A 12281-nucleotide genomic window follows, 5' to 3' on the forward strand; every position below is an offset into this window, starting at 1 on the left:
TATTTTTTGTGTTTCGTCCGTAAATTATTATTGTTCACTCGTGTCAATTTAGGGTCACCTGTTAACGCAGATGTGTTTTTATAAATAAATAAAAAAATAAAAAAATAATCTATACAATTTACATGAAACTCATTAAATACAACTTAAGAATCTCAACATAAGCGCGCATTTCATAGTTGCTCACTTGTTTTAATCTGTATTTAGGTACAACATACACCAACATGGATTAAGTAGGGAATACAATATAAAACTATCAGTAGCACCCACCGTCTCCCACCCCACGGAATCCCAAGCCGAGGTCCGAGTCTCGCAGGAGACCCTTATGTTAGACGTGGTAGCCCATTTACGGCAGAGCTACGCTCAGCTCAGCTGAGTAAGTTACCAATGCCCCGAGATTCCATTTGCCGCGTAACTTACCATTTCCAGTTAAGTAAAAATTAGGTATAGAAAGTGTCAGCATTTCTTCTTTTGTTTTTTCTTAGTCAAGCAAATACACAATTTAAAATAAAATAAAAATCTATTTATATTTACATAGCTAAGATGCTGACAAATCGTAATTTATATTGAATTATAAAATGAGTGATATATAAGGTACTAAGTTACATTTGTTTGTTCATAAAATGTTTGAAGTACATAAATACGGTTGCGGAATATTGCTGTTAACATGCAATTCAGGTTCCCAAATATAATGAATAATCGTTGTGCTCAGGAGAATTCACTGTCGATGACGTGTTAGCATTTCTATAGAGAGTGTTTGGTAAAGCACACACACTAAAATACAGTGAGCACATTTTATAAAGAAATATTTTTTTAATACAAAATTATTAACAACTTAATTTCGACATCCCCTTGCTAAATGCCATACTACATTTGGGTGAAAGTAGGGAAGGAATGGAATGAACATTAAACAGCAGAAAGTCGCGTACCTGGGCCACGTCTTGCGCCATGACCGCTACCACCTCCTTCAACTAATTATAATGAGAAAAATCCAGGGTAAACGGCGTGTTGGTTGAAGGAAGAAGTCATGGGTTCGCAACCTTAGGGTGTGAACAGGTAATGCAAATGCGGAAGAGTTGCTACATCTGGCGCAGGACGAGACGCTTTACAGGAAACTGACGGCCAACCTCCAGTAATCTTTGAAGCAGAAGAAGAAGAAGGGAAGGAATGGAAATTCTTGCCTCCTTCAATGCCCAAAGAAAAGATGGGTTCATTTACGTGGCTGCACGCATCTCCTGGTTAGGCTTGTTCCCTCAACTCCATAGTTATTCAAATCAGACAGGATTACTGCCAATCGTTTTTCCAGGAAAACAAATCAGTGAAAGCTGTATTCACTTGTTTGCGTTATTTTATTACTTACAATTTATACTTGATACATAAATTTACAAAAAAAACAAGTTATATTTTTAAATATGTTTTCGCAATATATCTATAAATTTTAGTTTTTAGTTGCAGCCTTGTTTTGTGTTTGAAGTATATTCGTGAATGCATAATATCCGTAACGAGAGAATCTTGATTGCGCCTTACACAACTATGTATTAGACCTTAAATCCTATCAATACTATAAATTTATATAGCAATATATTATAGTTAATATAATTAAGGAACTCATCGATTTCGAGAATTAGTACATGTTTAATATTCGTGGTATATGTGATGTAATCCGTTATGGTTAAACTTATTTAAAGCTATGGTTTATTAATAAACACTTTAATAAATTGATTAAGTCAATATACTAAACCCCAATATAGAAAACCCTAATTAAGTTTTGTCTATTAATAATATACCTTAAAGTCCAAAATAAGGATTAAAAAATAACCAAGTCGCGCATTTCATGCTGTTTCATAATCAAGGCAACGCAGTCACATATATATATCTGATTGATCGGTGATTCTTTGTATTTTTCTAGAAATATAAATCACACTTATGAAGTTCAGATTTTTGTATGTATCCCATAAAATGGGGGCTCATCTGATGTGAAATTAAGACACTCATGTTGCCAGAGGGCTCCGGAATTTTAAGAATTGGTAGTTCTTTTCTTTAAGGAAATCTAATTGGTTTGGAATTTGATTTCCTTACTTTTCCTTTTTTTCATTCTTCTTCATTAGACTGCTGGTTCTACATTGTGGTGCGCGGCAAAATCTAACATAAAAACGCTCAGTTGTGGAATTGACTTTGAGGTGATACAGGTGGATTTTCGTATTCTGCCTCCACGTCCGATGATGTATCTCTGCAGGTATCTAATCTCTCCTTGGTAAATGCGGTTGAACATGCACAATGAAATATTAAAATACTTAACCAAATTCATAATTAATTAGATTTTCTTTATAAGGCTTTTCTTCATAAGGTGAAAACTGTAAGTATTCATGTGTTTATACCATGACCTCGGAATGTATTGCAACTACGGTAGGATTAAAAATTTAAAAATAGTCCGTATAACGCATCAAAATTCGTATCACATTTTCAATTAAACCGCTTAGAAAACTCTTGCCATAAAAGCCTGTTTCAGATTTCATAATATAATGAGATTCCGTCGAAATAAAAGGAATTTAATAAAAGGGAGTATTTATGAAAAATACTACGTCATTCGACGGCTTCGTTTGTATGGAATTCCAATTGTTTTTTTGTCACGGCTGGATTATTGGAATACAATTGAAATTGAATTTAGGCTTCTTAGGTTTGCGTATAAGAAATTTGAAATCTCAATACAAACTAGTCATAAATATATACCCGTTTAGGTTGAAGCAACAAATACTGCAATATTCAAGTTATACAGAAGTGGAGAATTTAATAGCTGTTATTATATCATTACACATTTACACACTCATAGTTACACAAAGTCTAACATTCGTATAATACATGTATTTATTTATTACCATGTAATTTACGGAAAAGCTGAGTAATTTGTATTTACTTAAAGGCACAATTTGTATGTTATTTTATTTACTGTAATGGAATAAAATGGAATAAAATTAAACAATTTTAAATTGTTCTAGATACAGCTTTAACATTACAAGATAACTCTTAAATTTGTTTATTTTATAAGTAAGGATTTAAATGCTTCATTCAAAATACAATAATAATTATTAATAAGGGTGAATTGTTAAAATAATATATTTTAATAATGATGATTATTACGATGACAATAATACATTTTTAATTGAGTTTTATTTGACTTTTTGACGCCCATAAGGGTAATATATGTAATAACATTGTGTTACCAAAATGAATTTTGACTATTACCAAATATTGACAAATGTATAAAATATAAAAAGACACTATATTAAGAAACTAAGTATGCTTTTTTCGAGTTAATTCATTTAATAGTGATAAATTTCACTGAATGACAAAATGTGCGCGAACTTTCTTTGACAATTATTGTTTCAACTGTTGTAAAGCTTTACATTTATATAACATTTTTATATCAAAGTGCTTTTTATAGAAGACGCTAATTAGCACGTTTTCATAATTTACTCTTTCGTTTGAGGCCCAGTTAGTAATACTTGCTGTGAGTTACAAAAGCTTTCTTTAGTAAGTACCTTTAGAAGTAAGCATTTCTATAAAGCTGAAAACCGGTATATTTACAATTTTTGAAGATTTTTTTCTTAGATTCTTTTGGCGCGTTAGGGAAAAATCATGATAGTAAATTTTTATGATACACATCGTCACAAAAACTCGACACCCAGAAGTTAGCTTTAGTCAACATTTTAGTTTTTTCTACTGTTAGTGTCACTTTTTGTACACACGTTGAAAAAGGCGAAAGATTGTAAGGCTAACTAACGCCTGAACATCAGCACACAAACATTTTTTAAATAAACCACTTAAATAAAAAAAAATGATTGCAAAATAGTTCATTAAAGTCTATCCGAAAAGATACGCAGACGAGTTCACAGCGGGTTCTTCCCTAATATTTGCCGCGTTTAAGAGGAAGGCATTTTAAGTACAATAACATAACTGATTCAGTCAATTTTTCTCCTTCGTTCTATTTATAGAAGGCAGTATAGAGTGGCAGAAGTAAGGAATCGCTTGATTTTTACAACAAAAATTCAAATAAATTTACATGAACACATTATTTATAGTTCTCTAGTGAAGCAGTGCTTCCTCCAGCGGATAAGTACTCGAATGACAGACGTCGAGAGGCATGTACATGTCTGTGTCTAATTAGTCTTTTAGCTTTCGTAACCAAAGACCTAGGTATACCAACTGTGCAATAGTTATATAAATTAAATAAAACTTTCCGCATTTCGCATTGAAAAACTTTATAAAAATCTACGATGTCATACACCATATTAATTTAGCTGGATGCTAAAGTATTTTTGTACACCACTCATAAACTATCGTCTAATAAAGTTACAGTACTACATTATAATCAACGTTATTCTAACTACAATTAAAAATCCTTCAATAAAAAGTTAAATCATAAAATATTAACAAAAACGCTAAAAAATTGTTCTTTTGGATGACTTAAGCGTACTAAAGACAAATAAATTGTAAAAAGGCTTATTCAAAGTCGAGACTTAGGGCGAAATATTTCTCTTGTATTTTAAAAGCGTATTTGTGTTATACGGAGGTCATGTTTAGCCCTTTAATTCAGAGTTCAAACAGATAATTATCACGTAGGTTACATTCAGGAAAAGAAGGTAGTGTTCTATTTTACGACCTTTGACACAGCAGTCGTGGCCGAGTGGTTAAGGCGTCTGACTCGAAATCAGATTCCCTCTGGGAGCGTAGGTTCGAATCCTACCGGCTGCGAGAAACATTTTGCACTATATTAAATATATTTAGTACTTTTTTCATTGTTTAAAAATAACATCAGTTTAGGAAAAATTCAAAAAATTTAGCCAACATCACTGGAGACCGAAGAGCTGGCAGAAAGCTCGAACAAAGAATTTGTCTAGCTTATCAAAGGGGGAACGCTGCCATTATCTTCGTAACCTTGTCTAAAGGGACTCCTTTTAATAATATATTTTAGTTATTACATTTTAAATTTAGTGATTATATTACGCTATATTAATATGTTAGTATATCTTGTAAATATTGCTTAACAATTAATTATCGGATCTTAAATAGCTTAGGTGGGGTGGCTACCAAAGAGGCTAGTGCATGATAGATAACATAGCACAGATGTCAGTAACCTCAGGGACATGAGGATTTTTTAGTAACGAATATCGCCTGAAAAAGGTAAAAATCCCCCAACAAAGATTTTGAAAATGCAGATATTGGATAAAAATAAGAGGTAGAAAGGACTGGTATTTTTAATAAAACCTGCTTTGACTGGAGTATGCCTTTGTGACGAATTAGTAATCACCTGGCGCTTGTCAACAATTTTTTATTTAATTGTGATTCAGTAGCGGACATTGACCTTATTGCTTGTATACTATGGGATATATATTAGATCTATTAAAAACATAATATAATAAACTCAAACTCTTAATAACTTTATTCATATAGGTAAACAAGTACTTATGAACGTCACAAAAGAGGTCAATCGTGGAAAAAGAGGTCGTGTATCTAATATTTTCTCAGATGGTACATTGAATAAATAAAATTTATATAATGAAAGTTTTAACTCCCATTTTAAGTAACTTTCACGCAGCAGTCGTGGCCGAGCGGTTAAGGCGTCTGACTAGAAATCAGATTCCCTCTGGGAGCGTAGGTTCGAATCCTACCGACTGCGAAATTTTTATAAAATTATTTCATGTACCTGTATTTTTTATTATAACTTAAATAAATAAGTATGTATAATCAAACATATTGCAACAATTAAAGGAATTATCCGTGTATGTAGTATCTATAGCCTGATATAGATGTCCATGAGAGATAGATTTTATACTAAAAGTTTTGCATGGAAATGAAAGGAATTGCAAAATACAAAACTTGGGTAAATCTAAAACTCTTTCATGTGAATGCGCATGATCGAATAAAGAATCGAAAACGCGAAGTCAGTGTGCAGCTGAGTGGGTATGAATCGCGCAGCATTTTGATAGTTATGACTGTCACTTTTAAGGCTTCATCAAACGATTCCGAGCGATTTTGGGCTCAATTTTTATGCTGGTGTGTATTTAAAAACTCCACGTCAGCTTGTCTAATCATTCAACGAAATTTCCAAAGTTTGAAATTTAAACTACTTTAATAGGACACAAATAAATGAATATGTTTGATTTGCTTGTTCATGTTACTACATAAAAAGATATATTCACTTAAGTGTTATTGCTTGTGGCGGCGTCCATGCGTCGTGTGGTCTCTCTCCCTAAAATTTGGCGAGGGGGCTGATGGCTGGCCATGCGTCATACTCGTGAATGGGTGCTACTTGTGGTGACTAATCGTACTTGAATTCATGTACGATATTAGTTGTTTCTACTAGGTATTCGCGTGTTGTTCTCACGAGTATGTAAGTGCGTGCTCTTATTCAACCAAGCCTCCTGCTTATAGAGGTCAAATCTTTGTTTTTAATTGATTTTCTTATTCTTTATTGCTCAAAATGTCATATGGAACATGGTGTAATGGTTGCAGCTCCTTACAAACGTTGTGTAAAAGAAAAAAAAACTTGGCGATTAAAAAGAGTGACGAGAGTTTATTGCCAGTTCTTCTCTTCCGTTCTACGCCCTTGATTTGAGAACTGGCAGTAAATGTAACATTAGAAGCATTTAATATATTATATTTTAACGTTCATAAGTGTACATTGTTACCTACATGAATAAATGATTGTATTTTGAATAAATAAAGAAAATCTTTGGACTATTGGTAAAACACCGAAAAAGTTTCCAAAGCCTTTACCCAAGCGTTATCCAGCCTATATTTAGGCATGGATTTATGAGCTGGGATCCATGCAACGTTGCTGGCCGTTTGGTTTAACTCGTTGTAAAATAAAGCTACGTGGACCTTGGCGATCGAACGATGCAGCCGAGTGTAAAGATGAGTTGTGGGTTTATGTTTCAGTTTTTAGTGCGATAATAACCGGAAATATTCTCTGCAACTACAGAGGCTTAGTAGCCAGGACTAAGTGTCCTTTAAGAAAATATCGTACCAGCTCTTGCGAGTTTCTTGGCATGGACACTACATAGGAATCAATTAACATCAGGTGAGCCTCCTGTCCTTTTGTAATATTAAAAAAACTATTCCGATTTAAATTACGTCGATTTAAAAATCTTAATTCAACAAATATTACTGAGATGAACATAATCCCTTTGGTCAATTCATCATCGCTGAATTCGATCAAACGGTGACATAATTTTTAAATACTAAGTCTTAAACTTACAGTTATTAATTATAAATTAATGAATTTACGTTTAAGTATTACAGAATTTATGTAGAATCACGGTTTTGATCGACGAGGTGTAAATGTAAATAAAATACTTAAATATCAATGATAGTCTGAGTTAAGCTATATAAGCACACTAGTGCATCGATCGAAGCTATTCATTCGAGAGCTGTTGACTCAGTGCGATGTGGTTTTATCGCTGTGTATTTGCCTTTTTGTGAAAATGCTCTTCCAATTGTTAGCTAAGTAGGGAATCTGGAATTTTCAATAGGATAATATCATAGATCGAGGGTAACTAAATTTACAGATTGTATAATTCAGGGTCACACAACATAAATAATATTGTTCCAAATTCGCTACGACAAGAACAATGTTTTACATTGTCAAGTCAGATAGATTAGATTTAAAAATTTTACGTTTTTTTTTAAATATACACAGTTTTCAACAGTTTCTTTGTAACGAATAAACTCAAAAACTAAAAACGCACCTAAGTATTTTCTAAGTATTTAATCATAGTTACTCATAAACATAATATTTATTTTGAAAACTATAGTATTTTTTTTTAACTTCCAAGGTAAAACAAATAATTTGTCGAGTGAAGTCAGAATAGCCTTTAGTAAAATGATTACGTGGAAAGGAATTTTAGTGCATATTTTTTTTTTATAGAACAAGGGGCAAACGGGCAAGAGGCTCACCTGATGTTAAGTGATACCGCCGCCCATGGACACTCGATGCTAGAGGGCTCGCGAGTGCGTTGCCTGCCTTTTAAGAATTTGTACGCTCTTTTCTTTAAGAACCTTTCTATACGTATTGATAAGTTATTAAACTCATTTTGAGCAATAATTTGAATAACAATTATAATAGTGAACGTGTTATCAAAATAATAAACAAAAGTACAGCTTATCATTATAATCAAGTAACGACGTAATGACGTAACGACGTGACGTATTAGCAATTAAATACCATTAATCCCATATAATCTACTAAACAATATTATCTAGGATTTATAAGCCGAATCATCTTATCATTACTAACGGCCGTTAGGGTTCTAACGGCCCAAAATCGTTATAATCTCAAACAAATGAACGAGTGTCGTAAATAAAGCGAATGGGCTAGTTTAGCCCAGTATCAAAGTGTACTTAGTTGAGGCCACTAAACTAAATACCTACTAAGTTTTGTAGTCGGATAACGAACCGAAATCTTAGATAATTTATTACAATGCGAATAATGGTGATAAATTTAAAGTGATTATGTGGAATTGCCTGAATTGAATGTTAAGTTAAGAAAGATTATTGACAAATGACCAATTTGAATTGAAGTCGATATGGTAGACAATATATTAGGGAGCGTACTAATTCTTAAAAGGCCGGTAATGCACTCGCGAGCCTTCTGATAATGTAAGTGTCTATGGGCGGCGGTATCAATTAAAAATCAGATAAGCCGCCTGCTCGTTTGCCTCCTATTACTTTAAAATTATAGTATGGGTTACAGTATATAAATAACGTATTAATAGTTGGCTTAGTAACTCGGCTCTCAACTCAAAGGTTGTGTATTTGGATCGCGGTTAAGCAGCGTTGTTTTTTGTTTCTATGTGGGAAATTTTCACATTTAATTATTTAACTAATGTAAACAAATAATGTAATTTCTTGTCCATTGTTCTCCACACGAAAGTACCTTTTGGAAGGGGCAACTAGAATCATCTTTATATTTTATTTATTTTTAGTTCAAAAGTGCCATCTTAGGTGGTATTGTAAGGCAACCGGCATATCCAATCCATGCAGTCAGGCCGAAAACGACAATATCGAGAAATCTGAGATCATCAGTATGACGCCAATTGTTAAGTAAGCAAAGGAAACAATTATGACTATATATAATTTTTTTCTGAAAATCACCTGAAATAAAATATTCTATTGAAATATTTTTTTTGCATTCATATTTCGTTGAAGTTCCTATAGCAGTCGTGGCCGAGCGGTTAAGGCGTCTGACTAGAAATCAGATTCCCTCTGGGAGCGTAGGTTCGAATCCTACCGACTGCGGACTATTTTTAATGTAAATAAAAACAAGGTTTTTACATTTATTTTTCATATATTATTTAACTCACTCGAACTAACAACCGGCTTGCACAACACCCAAAAGTCTAAAGCTTGTTACTGTTACATCTACTTCCCTATTAGATTGACAAATGCTCATAAAAGAGATACATAAATCTAAGGCATAGAACTAAAAAGGCGCCACTAATTTATATAGATATATATAGTGAGTAATATACAGAGACAATTGCGCAGCTGGATAAGAATAATATTGTTTAGTTGTAAGTTATAACCGCTAATATAATTTGGTGGGATCACTTCACATCTTCGAAGTTTGGAAGAAACCAAACTTTGCCGGCAATCCGGTGGATTTCCCCTGTCAGCGGAGTGAAAGGTTGTATAGCTCCGGAGTCTCTGATATTTTATTTTATGTAATTATATTTGATATTTTGTATTATTTTCTTATAAAGTTGTAATTAAAATAAATATTGTTGTTAGTATCACTTAGTAATGACTAACTAATGCATATGTAGTTGAATAAATAGATACCCTATTTGTTGAATAAATTGACGTTAGTCATCAACAATAAGAATGTCAAAGTCAAATCATTTATTACAATTCGGCCTATTAAAAAAGCACTTTTGAATGTCAAAATTACAGCATATTTTTTTTATATGGAGACGAATGAATTGCAACTATCAATTAAGTACAAACTAAAAACAAAAAAAAAGTAAATATAAACCTACATATATAACTGGACTAACCAACAGTTGATCTTGTCTTGTTTGATTGTCCTACTGAGCTGACTAGGAATAATGAATGTTTCCAAGCATTTTTATAAGAAATATTATCTTCTAATTTGTAATATGGTTTTCTGCAAAGGGTATTTAGAATAAAAGTTTTAAATTTTCTTTCGTTTAGTTTTAATGTCATTAGGTATTTTGTTGTAGAATTTGAACGTATTAAAAAAATAATTTAAAGCTTTCAGTGCGAGGATAATAAAAAATTGTTTAATGAAATAATTAGTCAAAATTTGTTGTTTTCATATAATATTAAATGCCGTAATTAAATTCTATTATTAACACTAAAATTATTTCTAAATAATTATAAGTTTAAATACAATAATACATAACTATAATCCGTAAAAAAGTGTTTTTCTTTAAATGTGTAAAAGTTATGTTAATAAAAGATAATACTATGAACGATGTTTTTCTTATAAAGTAACTACGAACTAGTAACGATATATTTGCACTCGTTAATTAAAATATCTTCTTACTTAAATTATACAGATTAATTACAAGAAACAATGTGCCACAACAGAAAAAAAACATACGATCAATGCAAAAAAATTAAATTAAATATATTATCTTAAATTAATTGGCTGGAGAGAGAGAGCTAAAAACTAACGTTTTTTCATGAAAAAAAAGAGCAATCGGGGCAGAAGGGTCACGGGATGTAAAGTGATACCCTCCGCCCTTGGTCACTCTGTTAGGCAGAGGTCTCGCACGGGCTTTGCCGACCTAAAATCATCATTTGTCATGAGGCGTTGTTAAATAAACGTTTTCACTACTGTTTTAGTATAAAACAGTTATACTATAATTCAATTTTTTTTTATTTTTACATTTAGGTACAAAAACAGAAAACAGATTGATTACATACATACAATTATTACACACTAAACAACATACACATACCAAACTGAATGACAAAAAAAAGAAAAGAAAAAATATATATATACATACACACACACATGTATATATATATATATATATATACATTAATCAATTAAATTAGTAATTAAGGTTGCAAGTATTTACCATGAACTATCTTTTTAAATTTACAAATATTATGTATTAGCTCTTACACTAAGCGCGTGAAAGTCAGCAACGTGTAATTTGTTCGTGTGTTCGGTAAAACCAAAGCGGTTTTCCTCTCACAATATCTGTAATGAGTTCTGTTCAATTAATTCCCTCTGATTTCATAAACAATTTTTGTAACAATGTTCATTTATCATATTATATGCGTATAATTAGGATGAAGTATGACCCTGTGTGGTGTGTAATTGTAGAAACTACTGGAGGTAGTTTTAGTGGGTATTGCTTACCCAGCCTCTGGATATCAGTTGCTGATGTGGGTCGAGTCCCATATACCCCTACCAATACATACGTCCGTATGTCAAAAACGTACTTAATTTGACATATGGTTTCGCGGTTTATTGCCTTACCCCAAAAAAACTTTGTTGTCATGCAAAAAAAGTTGTTGTAAAATACTCCAAGTTACATATTTGTTAGCTATGATTGATGATATCTTTCTTTATTAAATTTGATGGTAACCAACAGTCTGAGACTGATCCTACAAGGTCGCTTTAAAGACGCGTCGCTCTTATATTCTATTTTTACAAGAAAAAAGTAGTAAAGTCGTGGCCGATGTATGAATAAAAAATCAATAATTTAATAAACAAAAAAATAATTCGCAGTCGGTAGGATTCGAACCTACGCTCCCAGAGGGAATCTGATTTCTAGTCAGACGCCTTAACCGCTCGGCCACGACTGCTACACATACTTCATTAAAATATTACCAACCAAATAATTATTTACTTTCACTTATCCGTACGTAATTGGACTATTGCAATAACGGAATATACAGATTCCGTTTGAGAGATTATATATTTCCGGTTATAAGACAACGAGTTACTTGGTAGAGTTGGCTAGATAGAATAGCCTAAATATAATATTAAAAAATCACTTAAAATCAACTTGTAGATTCATTCAATTTATTTTTATATATTACAATGGGTTTGTAGTTTCGTAAGCCGTTTTGTTCTGTCTGTTTATTCCTTACACTCTTTATTCTACCTACCCGGCTTCCATTGATTTTCTAATTTGTTGATTACGTCAACATTAGTAATTTACTTTTTTTATAGACAGTGTGTGTGTGTGTGTATATTACCTACCCAGTCTATGCTGAAATACGAAACGCACTTTCGGGGATTC

The 12281-nt window shown here is 32.3% G+C and overlaps 4 non-coding genes across 4 annotated transcripts; 3 read left to right on the forward strand and 1 right to left on the reverse strand.

The window, feature by feature from the left end:
* The first annotated feature begins 4667 nt into the window (after positions 1-4667).
* On the forward strand, positions 4668-4749 carry Trnas-cga. Its single transcript has one exon. It is a non-coding gene; the product is annotated as a tRNA-Ser (tRNA).
* Positions 4750-5592: 843 nt separating this feature from the next.
* On the forward strand, positions 5593-5674 carry Trnas-aga. The gene has a single exon. It is a non-coding gene; the product is annotated as a tRNA-Ser (tRNA).
* Positions 5675-9212: 3538 nt separating this feature from the next.
* On the forward strand, positions 9213-9294 carry Trnas-aga. Its single transcript has one exon. It is a non-coding gene; the product is annotated as a tRNA-Ser (tRNA).
* A 2465-nt stretch (positions 9295-11759) lies between these two features.
* On the reverse strand, positions 11760-11841 carry Trnas-aga. Its single transcript has one exon. It is a non-coding gene; the product is annotated as a tRNA-Ser (tRNA).
* Positions 11842-12281: the final 440 nt, after the last annotated feature.

The sequence above is a fragment of the Pieris rapae genome, chromosome 12, assembly GCF_905147795.1.
Source record: "Pieris rapae chromosome 12, ilPieRapa1.1, whole genome shotgun sequence".
Classification (NCBI taxonomy): domain Eukaryota; kingdom Metazoa; phylum Arthropoda; class Insecta; order Lepidoptera; family Pieridae; genus Pieris; species Pieris rapae.